Source organism: Solea solea, chromosome 12, assembly GCF_958295425.1.
Source record: "Solea solea chromosome 12, fSolSol10.1, whole genome shotgun sequence".
Taxonomy (NCBI): domain Eukaryota; kingdom Metazoa; phylum Chordata; class Actinopteri; order Pleuronectiformes; family Soleidae; genus Solea; species Solea solea.
In genome coordinates this window covers 2,094,294-2,115,994 of record NC_081145.1, presented here as the reverse complement: position 1 = coordinate 2,115,994, position 21,701 = coordinate 2,094,294, and positions in this window count along the sequence as shown.

Below are 21,701 nucleotides of genomic sequence, written 5' to 3'. Positions count from 1 at the left end.
CAAACTGCATCTAACATGTTAACCATTTCTAAAGCCATGCTAGATGCAAACAAAGACAAGGTCACCGGAAAGCAAAAACAGTGATTACATTCTTTTAAATTAATCTATTCATTGGCATCGTTCTCTCTGGCCATGTAAACAAAGAGCTATTTGAACTGATATGCCAACAGCACTTACCTAAAATTATCCGCTGGTTCTGCTGATGAAGTCCAGGACACACAAAGAAGAAAGACCTTTTAACCGTTAAAGAGACTTTGAAAAAGATGAAATTCGCTCAAGTGCAGTCCACTGAAAGCCAAGGCCAAGTAGAACCACGTGCTGTGTAGAAACTACACAACTGAAGGGCACTGTCCTAACAGAGCTGAGTTTTACCTGACAGACGTGGTTATAGACGAATCACAGACAAGTTAGGGGAAAAGAGGCGTGGTTTAAAATGCACCAATCAAAAACTGGTTATAAGAATTGAACACAAGTGTAAGTCATTTCCAGTCTGTAGCATTTATTGTCATGACTTTTTTTCCTCCAAATGTGAAAATAAGAAAATCATTTTCCAATTCCTTTACTTTAGCATGGTTTTCATTTGTGACCGGCCAAAACAAAACCAGTAACTACTTGATGATCAGACTCCTATGGTTATCTATAAAACAAAACAAACTATACTCATTCTCACTTCATTGCTTAATATTTGTATATTGTTTCCATTTCCAGATTGTCTACTTGATTATTGTATTATTTTATTTAATATTTTATTTCATTCCATCTCATTGCCTATTTACCTGTTTATTTATATCCTTATCTTATGCCTTGTTTCCACTGCTGTATAACTATTTTTCTTTGCATGGAGCATTTAGACGACAAAAAAAAATTCACCCAAGGAAAATAAAGTGTTCTGATTCTGATTGGCCCACAAAAAGTTGGGGTTTTATCATGCTGGACACTGTATTTAATAGTCCACTGTGCGTTTCGAAACATTATGGCTACATTATTATTAGCAAGCTCAGTATTGTTGTTTTAAAACAAGGTTACACACATTGAAACTTGTGTTCAGTCAGAACACTGCATTACAACCTGTAACAGGAGCATGTGAGCATCTGCTGTTCATATGAATAACAAACCAACCTGATGTGCAGGGCGGCTCACAGGTAAAGGGAACAATGGCAAAGCTGATGTGCTTGAATAATGTGTGAAAAACACAGCTTTGTATATAAAGCATTGACTGTGATGCTAATGATTCAGAAACTCTCTGAACACATCATCCTCAATCAGCTCATTCAGCAACAGACTGAACCAGCACACCAACAATGACACACTTTAATGTATTTTTTATGATATTAGAAATGTGTATCTAAATTTGATCCTTCTAACTATGATTATACTACATATCTTGTTTCCCATTTTTATGACAAATATACTCATGTTTTATTTCACTTTAGTTTTTTCTCTGAAAATCCTCTGGGGTCTCTTCATAGAACCATTGGGATCCCAAGACCGTCAGGACGAACAAGGTTAGGTGAAGGGTGCCAATGGTGAGGGGTTAAGATTGTGTGTTGTAGGCGTTGGTGGCAGATATTGACGCCGTCAGAACAAAGGTAGGGGGATGACATCTTTGAAATAGTCAAATGTGACTCGCGTAGCGACGTGGACGCACGGACACTCGCGAGCCCTCAAGCTCGAACCCGTTCATTACCGCTTGCGGTACTAGTTATTATTATTCCTCCAAATGAATCGCGTTTTTGAGGCCTTTCCCATGCCCCAAAACTCACCAAATTTTGCAACCCCATCAGACCTGGTGTAAAATTACGTATATCAGTGTTTCAAGGAATGTGCGTCAAAAAATGGAAGAGGGCGGGGCTAAAAACTGACGCAAAAAACTTCTATTAGGTCATCTGCTCTCGGGTTTAACGTACATGAACGAAACTTGGCACACATGTTCATGAGGTGGGGACGGTCAAAAAAGTCGATGACAACTTCCCTGTGAATCCTACAGGAGGGCCGCCATCTTGGATTGCACGCCAAAACAGAGGCGATTTTGGCCATTTCGCACCATCGGTATTTGAACGAACTTGTCCTAGAGCTTACATGGGATCACGTTCAAACTTGGTGAGGTCACTGTGGACAAGTTGGGGATCTAACGATGCTTATGGTTAGTTGAAATGTCGCATGGCGTACGAGAAAAGGGCCGGCAAAGTTGGCGAAAATTTGTAATTTCTCGCTACACGCAACGAAACTCTTATAACTTTGTGATGGAAGGTCCGATCGTAACCAAACTTGTGACGATCGATGATGGGCCCTTGCTGAAGATGCCTATGCAAAAACTGTTAAGTTTGTAAACATCGCCTCCTGGTGGTGGCAGAAAATCTAAAAAAAAAAGTTACTTTTACAATTTCGGGAATAACTTTTACAGAAATGATTGTATCAAACTCAAAATTGGTTAAAAGATTCTAAACACAAGGTAGACTATGCGTGCTCAATATGATGGCGTATCGTTACATGATGTTGCCATGGTAATGATGCAAAGTCGGATTTTTGCGACAAAAAAACAAACTGCTACCACTTTGCGAATCCTAGTCCAATCTGAACCAAACTTGCTAGGATTGATGATAGTCCGGCCCTGAAGACACCTATATGAAAATATTCACTTTCAAAAACAGCACCCCCTGGTGACGGAGACAATATGACCTCTGGTATTTGAATGAATTAATCCTAGAGTTCTTGTGCGATCACCTTTAAACTTGGTCAGGTCACTGTGAACCAGTTGAGGAACTTAAGTTATCAAAAGTTTTTTAAAATGTCTCATGGTGTACGAGATAGGGGGCGCCAAAGTTGGTGTAAATTCCTTTTTTTCACAACAAAAAGCGAAACTCTTATAACTTTGCGATGGAAGATCCAATCCCAACCAAACTTCCTATGATTGATAATGGGTAGTTGCTGAAGGCGACTATATTGCCGAAAACAATAAATTTTGAAAACAGCGCCTCCTGGTGGTGGTAGAAAATACAAAAAAAAAAAAACTGTCACAACTTTGCCAATCCTGGTCCAATCTGAGCCAAACTTGCTAGGATTGTTGATAGTCTGGCCCTGAACAAACCTATGTGAAAATATTTCAAGTCAAAATCAGCGCCCCCTGGTGAAAGTGGACGGGCCAAAAACCTGCTCCACCCCCTAAAACTTGTGGTCCTGAGGAGCACGTTTAATGTACATGCACGAAACTTGGTACACGTGTTCCTTAGGTCGGGCCGGTCAAAAAAGTCAGCGTAGCCTATGCTCTAAAACTAACAGGAAAGCCGCCATCTTGGATTGAAAGTAAATGCTTTGCTGATTTTGGCCATTTCACACCAATGATATTTGAACAGATTTGTCCTAGATCTTTCATGGGATCACCTTCAAACTTGGTGAGGTCACTTTGGACAAGTTGAGGATCCAAAGGTATCAAAATCTTTTCAATAGGTATTATGGCGTAAGAGTAAGGGGCCGGCAAAGTTGGTGAACATTTTAATGTTTCGCCACAGGCAACAAAACTCTTATAACTTTGCGATAGAAGGTCACATCCCAACCAAATTACCTAGGGTTGATGATGGACCATTGCTGAAGACGTCTGTGAAAAAAACGTAAATTTTGAGCACAGTGCCTCCTTGTGGTAACAAAATATACAAAAAAAAACAATTTCGGTTATAACTTTTACAGAGTTAATCGTATCAAACTCAAAATTTGGGAAAACATTTAAAACACATGTTCGATGATGCGTGCTTAATATGATAACAAATCGTTCAACGGTGTTGCCACAGCAACACTGCAAAGTCAGATATTTGTGACAAAAAACAAACTGCTACAACTTTACGAATCCGAGTCCGATCTGAACCAAACTTGCTTGGATTGATGATAGTCTGGCCCTGAAGACGCCTATATGAAAATATTCACTTTCAAAAACAGCGCCCCCTGGTGACAGCAGACACTATGACACCTGATATTTGAATGAACTAATCCTAGAGTTTTTATGCGATCATCTTGAAAGTTGGTGAGGTCACTGTGAACAAGTTGCCGAGCATAAGTTCCTGAAAGCTTTTTAAAATGTCGCTCGGTGTACGAGATAGGGGGCGCCAAAGTTGGTGTTCATTCATATTTTTCACAACAAAAGGTGAAACTCTTACAACCCGTAAAACTTGTCCTCCTGAGGAGCACGTTGAATGTACATGCACGAAACTTGGTACTCACGCGTTCCTTAGGTCCAGACGGTCAAAAAAGTCAGCGTAGCCGAAGCTCTAAAACGAACAGGAAAGCCGCCATCTTGGATTGAAAGTACATTTTTGGCAGATTTTGGCCATTTCGCACCAATGGTATGTGAACGCACTTGTCATAGAGCTTTAATGGGATCACCTTCAAACTTTGTGAGGTCACTGTGGACAAGTTGAGGATCTAAAGATATTAAAAGTTTTTCAAAATGTCGCATGGTTTTTGAGATAGGGGGCGCCAAAGTTGGCGTTCATTCATATTCTTCACAACAAAAGGCAAAACTCTTATAACCCCTAACACTTGTCCTCCTGAGGAGCACGTTTAATGTACATGCACTAAACTTGGTACTCACGCGTTCCTTAGGTCGGGACGGTCAAAAAATTCAAAGCAGCCTAAGCTCTAAAACGAACAGGAAAGCCGCCATCTTGGATTGAAAGTAATTTTTTTGGAGATTTTGGCCATTTCGCACCAATGGTATGTGAATGCACTTGTCACAGAGCTTTAATGGTATCACCTTCAAACTTTGTGAGGTCACTGTGGACAAGTGGAGGATCCAAAGATATCAAAATCTTTTCATTAAGTATCATGGCGAACAAGAAGAAGGGTGGCAAAGTTGGCGAAAATCACGATTCCTCGCAACACACAACAATCTCTTATAACTTTGCCATGGAAGGTCAGATATTAACCAAACAAGTGACAATCGATGATGGACCCCTGCTAAAGATGTCTATGCAAAAACTGTACATTTTGAAAACATCGCCTCTTGGTGGTGGCAAACACTAGGAAGTCTGGTATTTCGCAACACACAACAAACTCTTATAACTTTGCGATTGAAGGTCAGATCTTAACCAAATTTGTGATGATCGATGATGGGCTTTTGCTGAAGATGCCTATGCAAAAACTGTAAATTTTGGAAACAGTGCCACCTGGTGGTAACAGAAAGTACAAGTTCACAATTTCCCTGATAACTTTAACAAATTTCCTTGTATCAAACTCAAAATTTGGGAAAACATTCAAAACACATGGTAGATGATGCGTGCCTAATATGATAACAAATTGTTCAACAGTGTTGCAATGACAACACTGCAAAGTCAGATATTTGCGACAAAAAACAAACTGCTACCACTTTGCGAATGCTATTCCAATCTGAACCAAACTTGCTAGGATTGATGATAGTCAATCCCTGAAGATGCCTATATGAAAATATTCACTTTCAAAAACAGTGCCCCCTGTTGACGGCAGACAATATGACGTCTGGTATTTCGCTACAACAACAAACTCTTATAACTTTGCGATGAAAGGTTAGATCTTAACCAAACTAGTGACGATCGATGATGGGATCTTGCTGAAGATGCTAATGCAAAAACTGTACATTTTAAAAACAGCGCCTTCTGGTGGTAACAGAAAATACAATTTCACAATTTCCCTTATAACTTTAACAAATTTCATTGTATCATACTCAAAATGAATGAAAACATGTAAAACACATGGTAGATGATGCTTGCTGAATATGATAACAAATCGTTCAATGGTGTTGACATAAGAACACTACACAGGATCCACTCTACTGAGTTGTTCGTCAGTGCAGTAACCTTTGTTCGCCACATGATGGAGGCATTTGCCTACAAATCTATCAAATCTAACATTTACAGTTTCTCATGCTGCTCTGAAAGGGAAAGATGGGGCAAAAGGTACTGCAAGAGGGGCCAAGGAAAAAAAAAACAGGGAAAATGGGAAGAGAGAAAAAGTAACAGAGGGAAAAAAGAGAAAATGCACCATAATTCTTATACCATCAGATGTTCTATCACAAAAATAACTAGTTATTGCTAAAATTCAGCTTCAATTCTGATACCATCAGTTGTTTTTCACAAAAATAACAACTTATAGACGAAATCACACTGTTAGACCTCAGACCTCAGACCCGCCCTGTACATGTCTGTAAAGGATGACCTCCGTACAGGAAGTACAACTCCCGAAACAGGAAGTAAAGTCTGACATTCTCCGATCCACACGAAACTTGTTATGTAAGTCAAGGTACCTTCCCTAAACACGTTTACGGACACGCCTTTCACCCAACAGGAAGACGGCCATTTTAAAAGGACACGCCTGACATTGCGCGGGGATGCAGCTGAAAATAACCAGTACCACAAGCGGTGAATGAACGGAAGATGAGGAAGAGGACTCGCGCTGCGACGTGGACGCACGGGGACTCGCGAGCCGTCAAGCTCGAACCCGTCAATTACCGCTTGCGGTACTAGTTATTATTTTTCCTCTAAATGAATCGCCTTTTTGAGGCCCTGACCATGCCCCAAAACTCACCAATTTTTGCAAGCACATCAGACCTGGTGTAAATTTACGTTTATTAGTGTTTCCGGGAATGTGCGTTAAAAAATGAAAGTGGGCGGGGCAAATAACTGCTCCAGCCCCTAAAACTTGTCGTCCTGAGGAGCACGTTTAATGTACATGCACGAAACTTGGTACACGCGTTCCTTGGGTCGGGACGGTCAAAAAACCTAGGCAAGCCTAAGCTCTAAAACGAACAGGAAAGCCGCCATCTTGGATTGAAAGTTCATTTTTTGTTGATTTTGGCCATTTCGCACCATCGGTATTTGAACGAACTTGTCCTAGAGCTTACATGGGATCACGTTCAAACTTGGTGAGGTCACTGTGGACAAGTTCAGGAGCTTACGATGCTTATGGTTAGTTCAAATGTCGCATGGCGTACGAGAAAGGGGCCGGCAAAGTTGATGAAAATTTAAATTTTTCGCCACAGGCAACAAAACTCTTATAACTTTGCGATAGAAGGTCACATCCCAACCAAATTACCTAGTGTTGATGATTGCCCATTGCTGAAGAAGTCTGTGAAAAAACCGTACATTTTTAGCACAGCGCCTCCTTGTGGTAACAGAAAATACAAAAAGTACACAATTTCGGTAATAACTTTTACATAGTTAATCGTATCAAACCCAAAATTTGTGAAAACAATCAAAACACATGATAGATGATGCGTGCTTAATATGATAACAAATCGTTCAACGATGTTGCCATGGTAACACTGCAAAGTCAGATATTTGTGACAAAAAAACAAACTGCTACAACTTTGCGAATCTGAGTCCAATCTGAACCAAACTGGCTAGGATTGATGATAGTCCGCCCGTGAAGACGCCTATATGAAAATATTCACTTTCAAAAACAGCGCCTCCTGGTGACAGCAGACACTATGACACCTGATATTTGAATGAACTAGTCCTAGAGTTTTTGTGCGATCACCTTGAAAGTTGGTGAGGTCACTGTGAACAAGTTGCAGAGCATAAGTTCCTGAAAGCTTTTTAAAATGTCGCTCGGTGTACGAGATAGGGGGCGCCAAAGTTGGCGTTCATCAATATTTTTTACAACAAGAGGCGAAACTCTTACAACCCGTAAAACTTGTCCTCCTGAGGAGCACGTTGAATGTACATGCACAAAGCTTGGTACTCACGCGTTCCTTAGGTCCAGACGGTCAAAAAAGTCAGCGTAGCCAAACCTCTAAAGCGAACAGGAAAGCCGCCATCTTGGATTGAAAGTACATTTTTGGCAGATTTTGGCCATTTCGCACCAATGGTATGTGAACGCACTTGTCATAGAGCTTTAATGGGATCACCTTCAAACTTTGTGAGGTCACTGTGGACAAGTTGAGGATCTAAAGATATTAAAAGTTTTTCAAAATGTCGCATGGTTTTTGAGATAGGGGGCGCCAAAGTTGGCGTTCATTCATATTCTTCACAACAAAAGGCAAAACTCTTATAACCCCTAACACTTGTCCTCCTGAGGAGCACGTTTAATGTACATGCACTAAACTTGGTACTCACGCGTTCCTTAGGTCGGGACGGTCAAAAAATTCAAAGCAGCCTAAGCTCTAAAACGAACAAGAAAGCCGCCATCTTGGATTGAAAGTACATTTTTGGCAGATTTTGGCCATTTCGCACCAATGGTATGTGAACGCACTTGTCATAGAGCTTTGATGGGATCACCTTCAAACTTTGTGAGGTCACTGTGGACAAGTTGAGGATCCAAAGGTATCAAAATCTTTTCATTAAGTATCACGGCGAACAAGAAGAAGGGCGGCAAAGTTGGCGAAAATCACGATTCCTCGCAACACACAACAATTTCTTATAACTTTGCCATGGAAGGTCAGCTATTAACCAAACTAGTGACAATCGATGATGGGCCCTTGGTAAAGATGTCTATGCAAAAACTGTACATTTTGAAAACATCGCCTCTTGGTGGTGGCAAACACTAGGAAGTCTGGTATTTCGCAACACACAACAAACTCTTATAACTTTGCGATTGAAGGTCAGATCTTAACCAAATTTGTGATGATCGATGATGGGCTTTTGCTGAAGATGCCTATGCAAAAACTGTAAATTTTGGAAACAGTGCCACCTGGTGGTAACAGAAAGTACAAGTTCACAATTTCCCTGATAACTTTAACAAATTTCCTTGTATCAAACTCAAAATTTGGGAAAACATTCAAAACACATGGTAGATGATGCGTGCCTAATATGAAAACAAATTGTTCAACAGTGTTGCAATGACAACACTGCAAAGTCAGATATTTGCGACAAAAAACAAACTGCTACCACTTTGCGAATGCTATTCCAATCTGAACCAAACTTGCTAGGATTGATGATAGTCAATCCCTGAAGATGCCTATATGAAAATATTCACTTTCAAAAACAGTGCCCCCTGTTGACGGCAGACAATATGACGTCTGGTATTTCGCTACAACAACAAACTCTTATAACTTTGCGATGAAAGGTTAGATCTTAACCAAACTAGTGACGATCGATGATGGGATCTTGCTGAAGATGCTTATGCAAAAACTGTACATTTTAAAAACAGCGCCTTCTGGTGGTAACAGAAAATACAATTTCACAATTTCCCTTATAACTTTAACAAATTTCATTGTATCATACTCAAAATGAATGAAAACATGTAAAACACATGGTAGATGATGCTTGCTGAATATGATAACAAATCGTTCAATGGTGTTGACATAAGAACACTACACATATCCACTCTACTGAGTTGTTCGTCAGTGCAGTAACCTTTGTTCGCCACATGATGGAGGCATTTGCCTACAAATCTATCAAATCTAACATTTACAGTTTCTCATGCTGCTCTGAAAGGGAAAGATGGGGCAAAAGGTACTGCAAGAGGGGCCAAGGAAAAAAAAACAGGGAAAATGGGAAGAGAGAAAAAGTAATAGAGGGAAAAAAGAGAAAATGCACCCTAAATTCTTATACCATCAGATGTTCCATCACAAAAATAACTAGTTATTTCTAAAATTCAGCTTCAATTCTGATACCATCAGTTGTTTTTCACAAAAATAACAACTTATAGACGAAATCACACTGTTAGACCTCAGACCTCAGACCCGCCCTGAACATGTCTGTAAAGGATGACCGCTTTACAGGAAGTACAACTCCCGAAACAGGAAGTAAAGTCTGACATTCTCCGATCCACACGAAACTTGTTATGTAAGTCAAGGTACCTTCCCTAAACACGTTTACGGACACGCCTTTCACCCAACAGGAAGACAGCCATTTTAAAAGGACACGCCTGACATTGCGCGGGGATGCAGCTGAAAATAACCAGTACCACAAACGGTGAATGAACGGAAGATGAGGAAGAGGACTCGCGCTGCGACGTGGACGCACGGGGACTCGCGAGCCGTCAAGCTCGAACCCGTCAATTACTGCTTGCGGTACTAGTTAGGGTTCGAGCAACTTGGTTGCAAGAACCCTATTGAAACTGCGAAGATTATTCTTATTATTATTATTTTTCCTCTAAATGAATCGCCTTTTTGAGGCCCTGAACATGCCCCAAAACTCACCAATTTTTGCAAGCACATCAGACCTGGTGTAAATTTACGTTTATTAGTGTTTCCGGGAATGTGCGTTAAAAAATGAAAGTGGGCGGGGCAAATAACTGCTCCAGCCCCTAAAACTTGTCGTCCTGAGGAGCACGTTTAATGTACATGCACGAAACTTGGTACACGCGTTCCTTGGGTCGGGACGGTCAAAAAACCTAGGCAAGCCTAAGCTCTAAAACGAACAGGAAAGCCGCCATCTTGGATTGAAAGTTCATTTTTTGTTGATTTTGGCCATTTCGCACCATCGGTATTTGAACGAACTTGTCCTAGAGCTTACATGGGATCACGTTCAAACTTGGTGAGGTCACTGTGGACAAGTTCAGGAGCTTACGATGCTTATGGTTAGTTCAAATGTCGCATGGCGTACGAGAAAGGGGCCGGCAAAGTTGATGAAAATTTAAATTTTTCGCCACAGGCAACAAAACTCTTATAACTTTGCGATAGAAGGTCACATCCCAACCAAATTACCTAGTGTTGATGATTGCCCATTGCTGAAGAAGTCTGTGAAAAAACCGTACATTTTTAGCACAGCGCCTCCTTGTGGTAACAGAAAATACAAAAAGTACACAATTTCGGTAATAACTTTTACATAGTTAATCGTATCAAACCCAAAATTTGTGAAAACAATCAAAACACATGATAGATGATGCGTGCTTAATATGATAACAAATCGTTCAACGATGTTGCCATGGTAACACTGCAAAGTCAGATATTTGTGACAAAAAAACAAACTGCTACAACTTTGCGAATCTGAGTCCAATCTGAACCAAACTGGCTAGGATTGATGATAGTCCGCCCGTGAAGACGCCTATATGAAGCACGTTTAATGTACATGCACGAAACTTGGTACACGCGTTCCTTGGGTCGGGACGGTCAAAAAACCTAGGCAAGCCTAAGCTCTAAAACGAACAGGAAAGCCGCCATCTTGGATTGAAAGTTCATTTTTTGTTGATTTTGGCCATTTCGCACCATCGGTATTTGAACGAACTTGTCCTAGAGCTTACATGGGATCACGTTCAAACTTGGTGAGGTCACTGTGGACAAGTTCAGGAGCTTACGATGCTTATGGTTAGTTCAAATGTCGCATGGCGTACGAGAAAGGGGCCGGCAAAGTTGATGAAAATTTAAATTTTTCGCCACAGGCAACAAAACTCTTATAACTTTGCGATAGAAGGTCACATCCCAACCAAATTACCTAGTGTTGATGATTGCCCATTGCTGAAGAAGTCTGTGAAAAAACCGTACATTTTTAGCACAGCGCCTCCTTGTGGTAACAGAAAATACAAAAAGTACACAATTTCGGTAATAACTTTTACATAGTTAATCGTATCAAACCCAAAATTTGTGAAAACAATCAAAACACATGATAGATGATGCGTGCTTAATATGATAACAAATCGTTCAACGATGTTGCCATGGTAACACTGCAAAGTCAGATATTTGTGACAAAAAAACAAACTGCTACAACTTTGCGAATCTGAGTCCAATCTGAACCAAACTGGCTAGGATTGATGATAGTCCGCCCGTGAAGACGCCTATATGAAAATATTCACTTTCAAAAACAGCGCCTCCTGGTGACAGCAGACACTATGACACCTGATATTTGAATGAACTAGTCCTAGAGTTTTTGTGCGATCACCTTGAAAGTTGGTGAGGTCACTGTGAACAAGTTGCCGAGCATAAGTTCCTGAAAGCTTTTTAAAATGTCGCTCGGTGTACGAGATAGGGGGCGCCAAAGTTGGCGTTCATCAATATTTTTTACAACAAGAGGCGAAACTCTTACAACCCGTAAAACTTGTCCTCCTGAGGAGCACGTTGAATGTACATGCACAAAGCTTGGTACTCACGCGTTCCTTAGGTCCAGACGGTCAAAAAAGTCAGCGTAGCCAAACCTCTAAAGCGAACAGGAAAGCCGCCATCTTGGATTGAAAGTACATTTTTGGCAGATTTTGGCCATTTCGCACCAATGGTATGTGAACGCACTTGTCATAGAGCTTTAATGGGATCACCTTCAAACTTTGTGAGGTCACTGTGGACAAGTTGAGGATCTAAAGATATTAAAAGTTTTTCAAAATGTCGCATGGTTTTTGAGATAGGGGGCGCCAAAGTTGGCGTTCATTCATATTCTTCACAACAAAAGGCAAAACTCTTATAACCCCTAACACTTGTCCTCCTGAGGAGCACGTTTAATGTACATGCACTAAACTTGGTACTCACGCGTTCCTTAGGTCGGGACGGTCAAAAAATTCAAAGCAGCCTAAGCTCTAAAACGAACAAGAAAGCCGCCATCTTGGATTGAAAGTACATTTTTGGCAGATTTTGGCCATTTCGCACCAATGGTATGTGAACGCACTTGTCATAGAGCTTTGATGGGATCACCTTCAAACTTTGTGAGGTCACTGTGGACAAGTTGAGGATCCAAAGGTATCAAAATCTTTTCATTAAGTATCACGGCGAACAAGAAGAAGGGCGGCAAAGTTGGCGAAAATCACGATTCCTCGCAACACACAACAATTTCTTATAACTTTGCCATGGAAGGTCAGCTATTAACCAAACTAGTGACAATCGATGATGGGCCCTTGCTAAAGATGTCTATGCAAAAACTGTACATTTTGAAAACATCGCCTCTTGGTGGTGGCAAACACTAGGAAGTCTGGTATTTCGCAACACACAACAAACTCTTATAACTTTGCGATTGAAGGTCAGATCTTAACCAAATTTGTGATGATCGATGATGGGCTTTTGCTGAAGATGCCTATGCAAAAACTGTAAATTTTGGAAACAGTGCCACCTGGTGGTAACAGAAAGTACAAGTTCACAATTTCCCTGATAACTTTAACAAATTTCCTTGTATCAAACTCAAAATTTGGGAAAACATTCAAAACACATGGTAGATGATGCGTGCCTAATATGAAAACAAATTGTTCAACAGTGTTGCAATGACAACACTGCAAAGTCAGATATTTGCGACAAAAAACAAACTGCTACCACTTTGCGAATGCTATTCCAATCTGAACCAAACTTGCTAGGATTGATGATAGTCAATCCCTGAAGATGCCTATATGAAAATATTCACTTTCAAAAACAGTGCCCCCTGTTGACGGCAGACAATATGACGTCTGGTATTTCGCTACAACAACAAACTCTTATAACTTTGCGATGAAAGGTTAGATCTTAACCAAACTAGTGACGATCGATGATGGGATCTTGCTGAAGATGCTTATGCAAAAACTGTACATTTTAAAAACAGCGCCTTCTGGTGGTAACAGAAAATACAATTTCACAATTTCCCTTATAACTTTAACAAATTTCATTGTATCATACTCAAAATGAATGAAAACATGTAAAACACATGGTAGATGATGCTTGCTGAATATGATAACAAATCGTTCAATGGTGTTGACATAAGAACACTACACATATCCACTCTACTGAGTTGTTCGTCAGTGCAGTAACCTTTGTTCGCCACATGATGGAGGCATTTGCCTACAAATCTATCAAATCTAACATTTACAGTTTCTCATGCTGCTCTGAAAGGGAAAGATGGGGCAAAAGGTACTGCAAGAGGGGCCAAGGAAAAAAAAACAGGGAAAATGGGAAGAGAGAAAAAGTAATAGAGGGAAAAAAGAGAAAATGCACCCTAAATTCTTATACCATCAGATGTTCCATCACAAAAATAACTAGTTATTTCTAAAATTCAGCTTCAATTCTGATACCATCAGTTGTTTTTCACAAAAATAACAACTTATAGACGAAATCACACTGTTAGACCTCAGACCTCAGACCCGCCCTGAACATGTCTGTAAAGGATGACCGCTTTACAGGAAGTACAACTCCCGAAACAGGAAGTAAAGTCTGACATTCTCCGATCCACACGAAACTTGTTATGTAAGTCAAGGTACCTTCCCTAAACACGTTTACGGACACGCCTTTCACCCAACAGGAAGACAGCCATTTTAAAAGGACACGCCTGACATTGCGCGGGGATGCAGCTGAAAATAACCAGTACCACAAACGGTGAATGAACGGAAGATGAGGAAGAGGACTCGCGCTGCGACGTGGACGCACGGGGACTCGCGAGCCGTCAAGCTCGAACCCGTCAATTACCGCTTGCGGTACTAGTTATTAGGGTTCGAGCAACTTGGTTGCAAGAACCCTATTGAAACTGTGAAGATTATTAGGGTTCGAGCAACTTGGTTGCAAGAACCCTATTGTAATTGTAAAGATTATTCTTCTTCTTCCTCTTCACCAAAGTAAATCGCGTTTTAGAGGCCCTGAACACGCTCCAAAACTCACCAATTTTTGCAAGCGCATCAGACCTGGTGTAAATTTACGTTTATTAGTGTTTCGGGAAATGTGCGTCAAAAAATGAAAGTGGGCGGGGCAAATAACTGCTCCACCCCCGAAAACGCGTAGGCCTGAGAAGCACGTTTAATGTACATGCACGAAACTTGGTACACGCGTTCCTTAGGTCGGGCTGGTCAAAAAAGTCAGCGTAGCCGAAGCTCTAAAACAAACAGGAAAGCCGCCATCTTGGAGTGAAAGTTCATTTTTTGATGATTTTGGCCATATCGCACCATCGGTATTTGAACGAACTTGTCCTAGAGCTTTCATGGGATCACCTTTAAACTTGCTGAGGTCACTATGGACAAGTTGAGGATCTAAAGTTCCTAAAAACTTTTTAATAAGTATCATGGCGTACGAGAAAGGGGCCGGCAAAGTTGATGAAAATTTTAATTTTTCGCCACAGGCAACAAAACTCTAATAACTTTGCGATAGAAGGTCACATCCCAACCAAATTACCTAGGGTTGATGATGGACTATTGCTGAAGAAGTCTGTGAAAAAAACGTACATTTTTAGCACAGCGCCTCCTTGTGGTAACAGAAAATACAAAAAGTACACAATTTCGGTAATAACTTTTACATAGTTAATCGTATCAAACCCAAAATTTGTGAAAACAGTCAAAACACATGATAGATGATGCGTGCTTAATATGATAACAAATCGTTCAACGGTGTTGCCATGGCAACACTGCAAAGTCAGATATTTGTGACAAATAAACAAACTGCTACAACTTTGCGAATCCGAGTCCAATCTGAACCAAACTTGCTAGGATTGATGATAGTCCAGCCCTGAAGACGCCTATATGAAAATATTCACTTTCAAAAACAGCGCCCCCTGGTGACAGCAGACACTATGACACCTGATATTTGAATGAACTTGTCCTAGAGTTTTTGTGCGATCACCTTGAAAGTTGGTTAGGTCACTGTGAACAAGTTGCCGAGCATAAGTTCCTGAAAGCTTTTTAAAATGTCGCTCGGTGTACGAGATGGGGGCGCCAAAGTTGGCGTTGATCCATATTTTTCACAACAAGAGGCGAAACTCTTACAACCCGTAAAACTTGTCCTCCTGAGGAGCACGTTGAATGTACATGCACGAAGCTTGGTACTCACGCGTTCCTTAGGGCCAGACGGTCAAAAAAGTCAGCGTAGCCGAAGCTCTAAAACTAACAGGAAAGCCGCCATCTTGGATTGAAAGTACATTTTTGGCAGATTTTGGCCATTTTGCACCAATGGTATGTGAACGCACTTGTCATAGAGCTTTTATGGGATCACCTTCAAACTAGGTGAGGTCACTGTGGACAAGTTGAGGATCTAAAGTTATTAAAAGTTTTTCAAAATGTCGCATGGTTTTCGAGATAGGGGGCGCCAAAGTTGGTGTTCATTCATATTTTTCTCAACAAAAGGCAAAACTCTTATAACCCCTAACACTTGTCCTCCTGAGGAGCACGTTGAATGTACATGCACTAAACCTGGTACTCACGCGTTCCTTAGGTCGGGACGGTCAAAAAATTCAAAGCAGCCTATGCTCTAAAACTAACAGGAAAGCCGCCATCTTGGATTGAAAGTAAATGTATTGCAGATTTTGGCCATTTCGCACCAATGGTATGTGAACGCACTTGTCATAGAGCTTTAATGGGATCACCTTCAAACTTTGTGAGGTCACTGTGGACAAGTTGAGGATCCAAAGGTATCAAAATCTTTTCATTAAGTATCACGGCGAACAAGAAGAAGGGCGGCAAAGTTGGCGAAAATCACGATTCCTCGCAACACACATCAATTTCTTATAACTTTGCCATGGAAGGTCATATATTAACCAAACTAGTGACAATCGATGATGGGCCCTTGCTAAAGATGTCTATGCAAAAACTGTAAATTTTGAAAACATCGCCTCCTGGTGGTAACAGAAAATACAACACATGTCACAATTTCAATCACAATTTCGCATATAACTTTTACATAATTTATTGTAGCAAACTCAAGATAGGTGAAAACATTTAAAACACATGGTAGATGATGTGTGCATAATATGATAACAAATCCTTCAACGGTGTTGCCATGTCAACACTGCAAAGGTTTTACTCAAAACTCTTATAACTTTGCGATAGAAGGTCCTTTTCCAACCAAATGTGCTAGGGGTTCAAGATGGACCATGGCTGACGAAGTCTATGCAAAAACTGTACATTTTAAAAACAGCGCCTCCTGGTAGTAACAGAAAATATAACAAATTCACAATTCCCTTATAACTTTTACAGACTTCTTTGTATCATACTCAAAATTTCTGAAAAAAAACAAAACACATTGTAGATGATGCGTGCCTAATATGAGAAGAAATCGTTTAACGGTGTTGCCATGGCAAAATGCAGTAGTTTTTTCATGCAATACCCTTTTTCGCCACATGATGGAGGCATTTGCCTACAAATCTGTCAAATCTAACATAAACAGTTTTTCAGTCAAATACAGGGGGGGGCCAAAAAAATTAAATGGTACAAGTGGAGGGCCGGGCTGGTTCTATGTTTATTAAAACTTGCAATTATTGCACATATTGAACCAATACCAATACCACAGCCTATATTGCACTTAATCATTAAATTAAATTAAGCAAAACATAAATAAAATCAGTTGCAATATTTTCTCAAGGCTCTTAACAAATTGAAAACATTTTTCCTTCTTCTTTTTTTTTTAACAGGTAAACAGCAAAATGTAATTTTCCTTCAAAGCTCAATGGCAAGATAAATGCACAAATGAAACAGCTTGCATTATAAAAACAAATCAATGTGCTGCTCTGATCCTCACCAATGTCTGTCTTTTACAATGTCCGATCCACATGAAACTTGATATGTGAGTCAAGGGACCTACCCTGAACAAGTTTACGGACACAGCTTTCACCCAACAGGAAGTTGGTCATTTTAAACAGGAAGTGCCCTTTTAACTGGGCTGTACAATGTCTGATCCGCACGAAACTTGATAAGTGAGTCGAGGGACCTTCCCTGAACACGTTTACGGACACGCCTTTCACCCAACAGGAAGTTGGCCATTTTAAACAGGAAGTGCCCTTTTAACTGGGCTGTACAATGTCCAATCCGCACGAAACTTGATATGTGAGTCGAGGGACCTTCCATGAACACGTTTACAGACACGCCTTTCACCCAACAGGAAGTTGGCTATTTAAACAGGAAGTGCCCTTTTAACTGGGCTGTACAATGTCCGATCCGCACGAAACTTGATATGTGAGTCAAGGGACCTACCCTGAACACGTTTACGGACACGCCTTTCACCCAACAGGAAGTTGGCCATTTTAAACAGGAAGTGCCCTTTAACTGGGCTGTACATTGTCCGATCCGCACGAAACTTGATGTGTGAGTCAAGGGACCTTCCATGAACACGTTTACGGACACAACTTTCACCCAACAGGAAGTTGGTCATTTTAAACAGGAAGTGCCCTTTTAATTGGGCTGTACAATGTCTGATCTGCACGAAACTTGATATGTGAGTCAAGGGACTTTCCATGAACAGTTTACGGACACGCTTTTCACCCAACAGGAAGTTGGCCATCTTAAACAGAAAGTGGCCTTTAACTGGGCTGTACATTGTCCAATCCGCACAAAACTTGCTATGTGAGTCAAGGGACCTTCCTTGAACACGTTTACGGCACACCTTTCACCCAACAGGAAGTGCTCTCTGACTTTGCTGGTGGGGACATTGAGCAAAGACTTAAGACTTTAGTACATCTGTTTGACATAACAGATTGTACAAAACTCATTTAATATAACGCTCTTATGATGAGTGTGCATAATTATCATGTATGAAATATGAATATAAAAACACTTTTGCAACACAAACATGCAGAACACTGATTTTGCTACACTTCAAGAAAATGTATGCATTAGGACAACTTTACAACTGCAGCTTACATGACATAGCCAAAAAAAAACAACCAGGAAATTGAAAGGAGTACAAACTTTTATTTAGATTGCCAAATAAAAACAGCCATAATTTCTGACATACTTAATACTTCAGTAAGTGTAATACACATAGTAGAGAATTCCAACAGTTCACACATTGAGCAACAGTGGAGAGAACTCCACTGTTTAAAAAGTTGAAGAACTTTTAAAAACACGAAGATATCTCAGATAGAACCAGAAACAAACATATGTAGCCATCTGCCTTGAATGGTTGGGGTGGAAAAGTGAAAGAGGTTACAGGGGAGAAGTGGGGGGGCAAAAAGAGGGGAAGACAAAGTTATAATGGAGGAGCAGGGTAGAAAGAAGAGAGATAGACATAGACATACATAGACAAACAGCAAATGCATGACAGTGTTGGACATACATGTCATTTATTCAAACAGTAACATAATTGTTTTATTACATTGTCTTCATGATGTGACATAAATACAAATTTAAATACATTTATACACAAACACAACCTACAACCCTGAATACACAGGAATCTGCACAGCAAAACAAATAGGTAATTTACACTAACAACAATATCATTACATAACAACAATATAATTACACTAACAACAATATCAATACAACACAACAACACATCTCATACAAAAGCAATTTCATAGTGTATTAACACATTTTATACAAAAAACACAACAGCAATTCATGTATAGCAATAACACATTTCATACCACAAATACAACAGCAATTTCATAAACAGCAATGACACACTACATACAACAAATACAACAGCAATTTCATATACAGCCATAACATATCTCATACATTTCACACATTTAAATTCATAATGTAGCAACACATGCCCACAAACTATTCATCAAAGAGACTGAAAACAACTAAAACATTGATTATTCCAGTTGTCATGTTGAGTCAAGCAACCACAATGTGGAGGGATAAACTGCAATCACTTCAATAAACATAAGACTGCCTCATGATCACTAAAGTATGTAGGCAGCACTAATGATTCTGCCCCATTATCTGCTCTTTTAACATAAATGTGATCAATTAAAGTGCCCTTCTCTGTTGTAGCTTTTGTTACAATTTGCAAATATCCTTTTGCTGTTAAAAGTGGACAAGTTGCTGATGATTTCAAAATATCATCATTAAAGTCTCCCATGACTGCAATGGTTCCATTTACTGAATCCAGCCAATCAAGAAAGTTGCCTAAATGTTTCTTAAATAATGTCATGGGATAACATGGTGGTCGATATATAACTGCAATAACTAGATTATGTGAAGTAAATTTGGACACTATGCACTCCAAATTAAAAGGAGGAACTTCTTTTATCTCAAATTCTGTGTTTGGTGCAATATAAATGCCAACACCACCATGTAGTTGATCTTTTAATGTAACAAGTCTGGGGTCATCACTACTGTAAGATGAACTGCGTGAACAACCATAAAAACTATAACCCTCAATATTTATTGATTCCATTGAAAAATCTGCTGCTAACCATGTCTCAGTGACAGCAATACAGTTCAGCTGTAACTGCTGTGTACACAACACCAAATCTGGCACATGTCGAGTCAATCCCTGCACATTCATCAAAAAAACACCAAACCTGCTTGCCCTCAATTGCTGCCCTAATAAACTATCAACTAAGAATGGAGACATTGTTTGGATTGCATCTTTAATGTCACCCCTACAATAAATCTTCTTCTCGTCAAACTGTTCAATGATCAAACCTGACAAACTCCTGACTCGACTTAGAGCAACATACGCCTGTCCAGCTGCAAATATCTTGTCAAAACAAACAACAACATTATTTACTGTGATGCCCTGAACTTTGTGTATTGTACACGCCCATGCTAACTTAAGTGGGTATTGACGTCTCAAACCACCTTTCTTACAAGCTCTCTCCTCCTCTGGAGCAATAGCTGTAGAACCTGCTAAATCAGCTGAAACACTTGGTGATTGTCGTCTCCTCTCTGCACCTACTTTCTCATCATCAAATTTAACATAAACCTTTATTGGAAACTGAACACCCTCTGATTTGACGATACGTGTTACAACACCACAAGCTCCATTCACCAGGCCATCACTCACATCAACATTTTGGCACAACATCACACGTGCACCCTCACCTAACAACAACTGTTCAGCCAAATAAGTATTCTTAGCTTTAGCATGATGGCCTTGAATTAACTCCAACTTCCCTGTTCTCCGGTTGTTCTGAAAATCCTGAGCTTCAATAGTGACATAGTCACGACACACATCATACAAACGCTGAATATTATGTGCATTGACTTGTTGATTTGTCGCATAAATGTGTAAAGCTAAGCTGACTTCACCAGTTTCACAATGTTTTAAAGTGTCAACATCACTTCTTAACATTGGTGTCCCTTTGCTATGAGTCCTGACCCTGTTCAACAATTCCGCAAACGCACTATCTTTCTGCCTGATTACTTTTGTTAAATGCACAACTGAAAACAAAGACCACAAGTCAATATTCAAATCCTCCACATACAGGGGTTTTCCTCTTACTGGAGGTAACTGGTAAAAATCTCCGACAGCAATGACACAAATGTTTCCAAATGGGAGGTTACCACTCTGTTTCATTTGCCGTAATCTACCGTGAATGTATGCCAAAAGATTGGGATTTACCATTGAGATTTCATCTATTATCAAAATTTGCAAATCAGTGAATTTTGCACGGAGAGAATTGATCTTTTCTTCACCTAGTGGACTGTACGGTAAGCGTACATCTACTCCAATACTGAATGTGTGGTGAATTGTTGCTGCATTCAGATTGTATGCAGCAATACCTGTTGGTGCAGTTATTAAAACACTCACATTGTCAGGATTACTGCACAACGGTGATAATAACCTCATTGACTCGTACTGAATAGCTTTGATTAAATGACTTTTACCAGTTCCAGCACCACCTGTAATAAAGACATGTAGAGGAGGTGGATTTTTCCCTGAACACTTATCTAAACACCACTGCCGAGTTTGATAAAAAACATGCATTTGTGTATCATTCAAAGACCTAACCAATGACAAGCCATCACTCCTACACATTACATTGTTCCTTTTTTCTAAATGTTGTACCTGTTCACGATCAACAGCTAAATCTGGAATATGCTCATGCTGATCGACCTCTGCTTCCTGTCTCTCTGCCATTTCCTCCACAGCCTCTAAACGTTCCAACTCCTGTTCTGGACACAACTGACACCACGCATCTTCTTCCACACCATCTAAATTAATCCTATTTTGAATATCGTCTAACATGTCTGCATCAACT